We start from the raw sequence: 8,470 nt of genomic DNA, 5'->3' as shown, positions 1-8,470 counted from the left end.
TGGAGCTCTAATTACAGTATGATCATCTAATCATAGAGAACAAGGAAAGACAAAAAAGGGACCCCCATTAGTTAAAGAGAGAAAGGGAGAATGACTCAGAGCTGCAAGATAGATAGATTTGTGAAATATGCACGGTATGATTCAGTCTCATTCTAATGGCAAATAGAGGAAAAGCGTTCACAAATGTTTCAGCTTGCTCCTCCTTCTCCTTTAATCCTATCCATCCTTTTACGCCTCAGTCTTTCTCTCCTCTGCTCCTCTTCTTCAGTCTCAGTCGGCACATTGGAGTGGATTTCTTTTTTTCTCTCCCTCTTTCAGGAAAAAAATAAAAAAATAAAACAGCGTCTCGGGGGCAATTTATTGAGTGCAAATAGCAGATACAGCTGAGAGCCAGGGTATTTTGGAAAGATGCACGGGTGAGCGGGCACAGACCGGTCCGGTGACTAATTACCATAATAACGCGCACAAGTTCGCCGGCGAGTCAGGCACGTTTTATTTCTCCGTATTTCCATGTAGCCAGTGCCGCAGCGGGGAGATAATCGGGCGGAGGGAGCAGTTACAGAGAGTAGACAGAGGGAGAGAGAGAGAGAGGGGAGCTGGCAGCACATGATCACACTGGGTATCCAGTCACTGATCAACTGGAGCGTTCATAATTACGCTGGCGACAACATATGGGAATACAACAAGGCGAGATTGTGGTCACACCTGGTTCTGGAGGACACCGGAGGACCCGTGCGGGGACAGAGGCGGCCAAATCTCGGGGACTTTGCATCAAACAGTCGAGAGAAAAGCGTGGCATTCGAAAGCAGCATCATCCGGTAGGTGAGCCTTGATTGATGTGCGCGGACTGCCAATATGCTTGTCATCATCCGATCTGGAAAAGAGAAAAAGAAATCTGTTTTATGGCGCGTTATAGCCCAACAAGTACCTGACACACACACACACACACACACACACACACACACACACACACACACATTTATTTATTTATTTTATTTATTTATTTTTTACTATGCATATATTGGTTTTGTGTTTGTGCCACGGTTCAAGAAGCAATTAGGTCTGTCTGGGAAACAATGCAATCGGCTCTTTGCAAATGCCAAACCACTTGATTGAGGATGCAGGTTTCAGTGGATAGCTGGCAGTTATACACACACATATATATCTAAGCAGTGGTTTTTGATTCGGAGGCCCCGCTTGGATATATATTCAAACAAAAGGGAAGGCACACCATAAAATCTACGGGGATTAGGTGGTGATTGGCGCACATCTACATGCAAAGAAAAACCAGCTTAGTGAAGCAGACAGGCACATCAGGTACATAGCTGAGCTATTTCATATTTACATGTGTAATGTGGATGTGGAGGAACTGTGTGCTTTTTAAATGTGCAACTGAGTCTTGCTGCAAAACAGTCAGTTTACTGAAATCCTGTATACTCCTCAACCCAGCTCCTTGGATGAATCAAGACTGTAAAGTTGGTCAGGTGAGTTGTAAAAGCCCCACCCATTTGCTAAATTTTGACTGACTTGTGTGATAAAGGCTTGTGGACAGAATTGGTGCACATATTCCAAACGCAGCAGCCACTCTCAGGCCATGTATGCCGGTTAAAATGTCATTAAGTTGGGGGAAAGAGATGGAATCAGCACAAGATGTAACAAACTGAAGCCAACAAGAAGAGAAACAGTTGCTTGTGCATTAATAGCTTTTTTCAACTTACTGATTTGATGAACAAAAAAGTGGACAGAATGGGAGAGATTCTAATTTTGCAGGGTCTTTCTGCACCATCAGAATATAAATGTCCTGTATTTGCACAGGTTCCAGTCGTCAATAGATTGAATATGCAGAACCTGTGACAAGTCTTTGGGCTCTGAGGCTCACGTGTTTGAGGAACAGTGCTACTGACTGACTCAGTTTCGGACTCTCTCAAAAGAGGGCCGGCATTCCCCTCCCCCAAATGTATCAGATAAACATTTGCTATGCCAGCTTCATGTTTTAAAAATGTTTCTGTATTTGTAAATGGAAATGGAGAGCCGGATATCCACTGGCTCCTGCAAAAAACACTGCCTATCTGTCTGTTGGATTCTCAGATTGCGTTGCACCAAACTGTGTCTTTAGCAACTCTGAGGAAAACCATTTTCAAGTATTAGTCTCTCTCCATGGAAGGATTTGATGAGGTTGAGCAACCCCATCTTACTTTGACCAAATTTCGCCTGCAGCTTATTGAATAGCCTAGTGAACTTTACAAGCAACCTTTGACAAAAGTCCACAGAGGGGCACTTGATGAGCAGAAATAGAAAAAAAAGGACACACACGAAAAAGGAACTGCACAGGCCTGAGACATGCCTGCTGCAATAACTTAATCTAACCTGTGCACATGGCACTCGAGCGATAGACAAACAGATGGCATCTCCAAAGGAATTCATCTCGTGAAAGTTGGAAGAGGTATTCCTGGATAGGTTACCCTCTGACTTGCTGGCACCGAAGCTTGCGACTGGCAGTGATGATGGCAGGCATGTTGAATGGCCTCACTGATTACATCGCTCACTCTTGTGACTTCTCCACACCTTTTTTTTTGGTAATTTTTTAAAGCCTTAAGAGTCCACGGTGGTTGCTCCGTAGCTGTGATGCTGATGCTGCACAGCGTTGCTGAATTGATTTGCATTTCCTCATCATACATCAATAGAGGCAAGCAATTGAGATTTGCAATTGCACGATGAGCTCGGGCACAATGCGGCCTTTTCCTGTGCTATTAGATGCCCGGTCATTAACATGGTTATTGAATAGTGCGGCTTTCTAATTCATTCTTTTGTGGACGGTGGAGGAGGCACGATATATTGTAGTACGACTGCTTTGTAGCATGAGAGTCTTTGTGTGATGTTTCCAGTGTTATTTGGCGAAGTGATCCTCTGCTACTACAAAACCCAGAGTGGAGCGCAAGGATACAAAAGTTTATTTGGAAGGCACAATACCTTTTATAGCCAGGAGTGTCCAAAGAGTGGCCCACTGTCGCCTGTTGTAACACTGTGAAAACAGTGTATACAGACATTTGTTGGAGCTGCTGTGTTAATTACTTCACTGCATTAAAAGGAAAAAAGATATTTAAGAACAGAATACATTGTAGGATGATTAATGTCTTTGGTGAGATATGTAATAATGTATGGGAGGCCATTCATTATTCCATTTGGCCTCAGGGCTTACTTTCTGTAATGATCAGCTTGCTGTAAGAGTGCCTTACTTGGCAACCTGTGGCAGATCACAAAGTCGTGCTGCTGCTGCCAGTGATAAGCCGGTCCCGAATCATTAGGGCTCATTTCAATTGGCTGTAAATGGAAGGTAACATTACCCGCTGACATATGGCTTATTGATGCTATTGAAGTGTGACTGAGCACGCAATCATTTTGTCCTGGTTCCTTACAGGATTTGTTTGACACCAAAATCGTGCAAAAAAAGGCAAGAAAATAGTACATAGAAGACTTCAGGTAAAGGGCAGCTGGCCACACGTCTGCAACATCGCAGCTTTAACTGAGACCTTGCTTCTTCTTCTTATATTTGTATTTTGTTTTTACCGTCAGAGACAACTCAGTCTCGCTGCAAAGCAACAAAATCACACAGGAGAGATGCAATTCCAGCACATCCTAGCTAGCTGGCCTCAGCTACAGTGCTTCCTGCTCACAGTGGGAATGCACGAACTTCCCGTCCATAAAACATAACAGCACAGCCATTATATTCATGACAGCACAGTCATTATAGGAATGACAGCCTTCCCGCTACCCATTGTTGCCATTAGAGCTGAAAAATTGATGGTTTGCAGTGTATTGAAACCTGTCAGAACACACTGGAGGTGGACCAGGATTAAAACAGCTCATCAAAATAAGTTCAAATTGATTTTGACGGAAAGCACCTATACTCGCTATTGACTCGTGCTGCTAATTGCAAGGTAAGTCATTCCGAGAATCTCACTGTGTTATTTTCAGTGTCATAGTGGTAAAAGAACGCTGATTAGGGACATGCTCGTGTACTAATCGTTATTATTTTTGATGAAACTGAGCGCACTTCAGTTTCTTGCGAGGCCTTAACACGACAAAGCAGTGAGTGTTTGTCATCTGTAGTGTTACAGGCATTGTGGCATCCTTTGTGCTTTCATGCATGCTCTCTTTCAGTAATCAGCGCATTGTTAAAAAACTAGCTTTTCAGCTCCTTTGTAAAGACTTAAAATATCCATAAGGACATGGTGGTTTAGGGATCCGTCATAGTTAAAATGCATTTTTGCCCCCCCCCCCCTGCTCTAATGAAAGCCGTTGGTGAACCACATGCCATTTGCAGCAGCACGAGCACAAACACAGTCCCTCTCTTCTTCAGGGAACACATTTAGAGGGGAGGAAGGGAAGTAAAGGAGGTGTAGGCAGAGCTTTCTGGAACCAGCGTGGCTTTCAGTGTCAGTACCCTTGCCACAGGCCTGCGCTGAGCTGGACATCCTCTATCTTTGGCCATGACCACAAATTAATTAGTTGTACATTTGCAGGGTAAACAGCACGTTGAACTACTGCTGACAAAACTGAGGTTCATTGGATTAGTGTTAGTCAGCTGGCTGAGAGACAAGAGAAGGACAGCTTCTGACAGGATGTGCCTCTTTCTGCCTCCAGTTTGTGACATCTCCATGTTACAGTTTTAAACATTCATCTATGTTGCATTCATGTCTTAAATTCTTTCACTCAAATGATAAACACCCATTATCTTAATAATTTTCATGTAAATGAAGGCGTTACCTTACCGTCTTTGTGTGACTTTTTGAGCAGCCATTAGCGTATTTCATTGGAGAAGAGTTGGCAACACCGTCTTTTGTGGATTTACCCAGACATTTATTGTAAACTTCCTGCCATCCTGTGCAGCAGACGCCTGAGTTTTATGAGTGCTATTTATTTGGCAGAGCGCGAACGGCGATATCAGCACATGCACTGCAAACCGAATTCCTTCCAAGGCAAATAAAATATAAAAGGACAGAAAAACATTTCAGATTGTTCACTAATTGCCGTCGATTGTTGTAATGTTGATTGCAAAACAGCTAGCTATACGATATTCTAATGACTCTGTATTAGCCAGCAGAAAATTATAAATGCTTTATTAACAGCTTGCAGTCTTTACTTCTGAAAAAAAGAACAGAAAAGAGATTTTTGTTCAACATCAAGCCTCGCACAATTATGCACAGCAGCTGACGACACCAGCTCTCTATATTGACTCTTTCTGCAAACTGGCATGTAATTGAAATGCCAGCTGAGACGAAATAATTCTTTTCAGGTGCTGTGAAAAAACATTCAAATGTGACATTTTTAAAAATATTTTGGCTCCAAGAATCAAAGTGGAACAACCACAAATGATTACAAAGTGGAACAACCACCATGACATAATTCATGGTGGTCTATCCTCACACGAGGGGAACCAGAAATCTCTCCTGTCAAAAAAGGAGTGAAGCCTGCGAGCCAGTTCAGCCAGGTTAACACGCCTCGCTCTCATCACATCAGATTTTGAGCTGCAGAGTTTGCCATCTCTCCATCTGGCGTGTCATTGTCAATGCTGCATGCCCTGCACCTCCAACTCCTGTTTCAACCCCTTCACCACCCCAACATCCACCTGCAGGCTCTGAGGGATATTTACTCATAACCTCCCGTTTTCCACGTGATTCACATATTTGCAGGGAGCAGTGAGCTGGGAGCCTTTATTCTGCTGATCTAATCAATCCTTCATTTAAACGTGAGTTGTCTGACTGAAGTGAGAAAAACCCAACGTTTATTTAGGCACACTGAACTAGGGCAAAATGGATTCTCCCAGCTAAACAATGAGAGGAAGATTGCTGTGCTGAACTTCTAAATGGGGACGGAGCTCTCAGGAACGCAACCAAAGTGCTTGTTTTCTTCTTTTTGTCTTAAACCGTCACTAATAGTCCCCCGCCCCTTTGAAGTGGTCAGCCTTTCATGGAGAGTGATGGTGACGTTGAGGAGTTGGGGAGGCTCAATCTCAATACACATTTGAAAAACAAACTAATGAAGACACTTGGAACATGACGGGTGGTGCAGATTGGGTGGGGGACTTGGGGGGTGGCGTAATCCACCACTGCTGTTACTCTTAACAACCAGTCCTTTTGGTAAATGTGGAAAAGGCTTCAGCTCGTCTTCTAAAATGGATTCTAGGTGCAAAAATGAGAAATTGGCAATTTAATGATATCATTAGAAAAGACCAGACAGGAACTGTTCTTCCTCTCCTGCTATGCCTCAGTCTAGTCTTACTGCGTGTGCACTGCATATCTTTTTCTGATTGCATCAGCTGTGTTGGTGATATAACCATTTACTGTGGTTGGAGGCTACACGAACAAAGCTTCCTGCATTAATTTTGTCCATTTCAGTTGTTTGTACATCTACCATTTTCACAGGGAAAAAAAGCCTCTTGATGTTTCGGTCTTTGAAAAAACAGGAAGCAGGTTTAACACGGTGACGTTCAGAACAGTGCTACTTTGGCCGCGCATGCAGAGCGACCAGTTCACGGACAGATGAAAGCTCGGCGCAGATGAAAGCTGCGCGAGGATGTGGGGTCATCACCGCGCTGTCACCGCCCAATAGCTGGCTTTACTTTCGGAATAAGCGATATTCTAGAGTCTCCTGAATTGAATGTCGAATAACAATAGTTGTGGGAACAGACATCAATGGCTTGAAGCTGCTCGTGTGAGCGTACTGAGCTGGAATAAAATCACAATTTGTCGGTCTCAAAAGAGCCTGTGTTGCTCATCCACAGGCAATATTATTTCCTCCTTCATACATTGTATTGCCATGTTGAGAGAGTGAAAAAGCAAATTCTTTCAATTTTCATTCATTCTTCATTTTAGTAACAGGCTCAGGGTACACATGATGAAGGAGATCTAGTGTAGATAAAGTCTGGAAGAAGTAATGAAAAAAAATCCAAACTTCTGCCTGGAAGAAACGCTAGTGAAATAGAAGAAAGGCACACTGATACTGATATCTTATGAACAATATGTAGCTCATAACTGCTGTTATACAACACAGAGCGCCACTGCTGCACAGGAAAACACTGCTTATGTTAGGATGATGGTGCAGTTTTGTACATGTTCATGCTATCCTAGATTTTTTATAGTGTATCTCAGGCAAAATTGTTGGGATTTGAGGTCTAAGGTGAAGCTCGCATACTGATAATTATTATCTGAGTGAGTGATTTTCAAAGTCGATTTAAAAAGGCTAAGACCTTTCGAGTCTAAAATGCAAAAACAGCAGCCGTTAATGGTGTTTTTCTCAAATACGCTGCGGTGCTAAATGAGACATGAAGTAGGCTTTCTGAGGCCCCAAAGTATTGACACCGCTGAATCCAACGCTAGTCTCTGAATGTATCTTTTAAACCTTCTTGTTTGCTTTAAATCAAAGAAACAAGTATCTTATGAAAAGCCTAAGCTTGTGGGCTTAGTTTTGTTTGTCAGTAATCAAGCTTGATCCCACATCTCCTGACAAAATATACACAAAAAAAGAAATGGCAGAGCCACCCAAGCTTCAAAAGGCTGCTCAGATGTGAACTATAGAATGAGCAAAAATGAATTAAATATTAAACGTTTCCCATGAGATGAAACGTGATTGGCGGGTGAAGCCGCATGTGTCTTGTCCACTCGTGTAACATGAAAGGTTTAAAGAACTCTACTAATCTGTAAATCTGCCGCAGCTGAGCAAAGAATATATGGAACAACTTCACATCAAATCCAGTGTGCTGAGATACAGTGTTTTCCAAAATAACAGCAGACATGCTGCTGACCTTTTTTTTTTCCCTTATAGTAATTTACTCTGTGGCTGTTGATTGATGGCCTCCAAGTCAGAGAGAGCAATCATGACATCAGATTTTATACAGTATGTTTTTAGTGCAGCGGTGCTCCTTTAAGGCTTCACAACAATCTTCATTCATCACACGCAAGTGGAAAACAAGCTTTTGCTAAAAACAAAAAACGCACATACACACACACAAAAAAACGGATGCGTCATTTTCCTGCTGTTTACTAGTCGTTGTAGTTTGAGGGAACAACCCATTGCACCCCTCCCTCCACCATTTACTTCCTGTGCTCATGAAGATGAGGCCATCAAGATGAGACCTTTTGCATCCCATTTTTCACTCGCATTGATGAATTTGTATTTCCATCATATTTTGGAACCTGTTTGTCATTGCGCCTGCTTAATTAGAGGAGGAAAAGTGAATCCGAACCCAAAGGGATGACTGTTTTTGTTCTGGCTAAAATGAGCCTTTTTTTCCCCTCCCAAGGAGCTTCTCTTTCTACAGTGGAGCTTTATTTTTCCCCAGTCTGTGCTAATTAGTCGGAGGAGCACTGTAATGAATACTGCAACAGGCGATGGGTAAATGTGTAGTCCTCTGCAAACAAAGCAATTCAAAGTATGCATAAAATACCACGTTGCTGTATACGGTTAATGT

General features: G+C 42.7%; 1 protein-coding gene across 2 annotated transcripts in view; it reads left to right on the top strand.

Annotated features, from left to right (window-relative positions):
* Positions 1-277: 277 nt before the first annotated feature.
* Positions 278-8,470, top strand: part of flrt1a (fibronectin leucine rich transmembrane protein 1a) — a 43,137-nt gene continuing 34,944 nt past the window's right edge. For both annotated transcript variants that reach the window (XM_085288581.1, XM_085288580.1), the window contains exon 1: positions 278-818. The gene's annotated coding sequence lies outside the window, so the exon portion shown is untranslated. The remainder of the gene's footprint in view (positions 819-8,470) is intronic.

The sequence above is a fragment of the Mchenga conophoros genome, linkage group LG10 (genome assembly GCF_057382185.1).
Source record: "Mchenga conophoros isolate Kocher_MC1m ecotype Shallow Benthic linkage group LG10, M_conophoros_male_GT1.1, whole genome shotgun sequence".
NCBI classification, from domain to species: Eukaryota; Metazoa; Chordata; class Actinopteri; order Cichliformes; family Cichlidae; genus Mchenga; species Mchenga conophoros.
The sequence above is the reverse complement of the archived record's forward strand: the minus strand, read 5'-3'. Positions and strand labels throughout refer to the sequence as shown.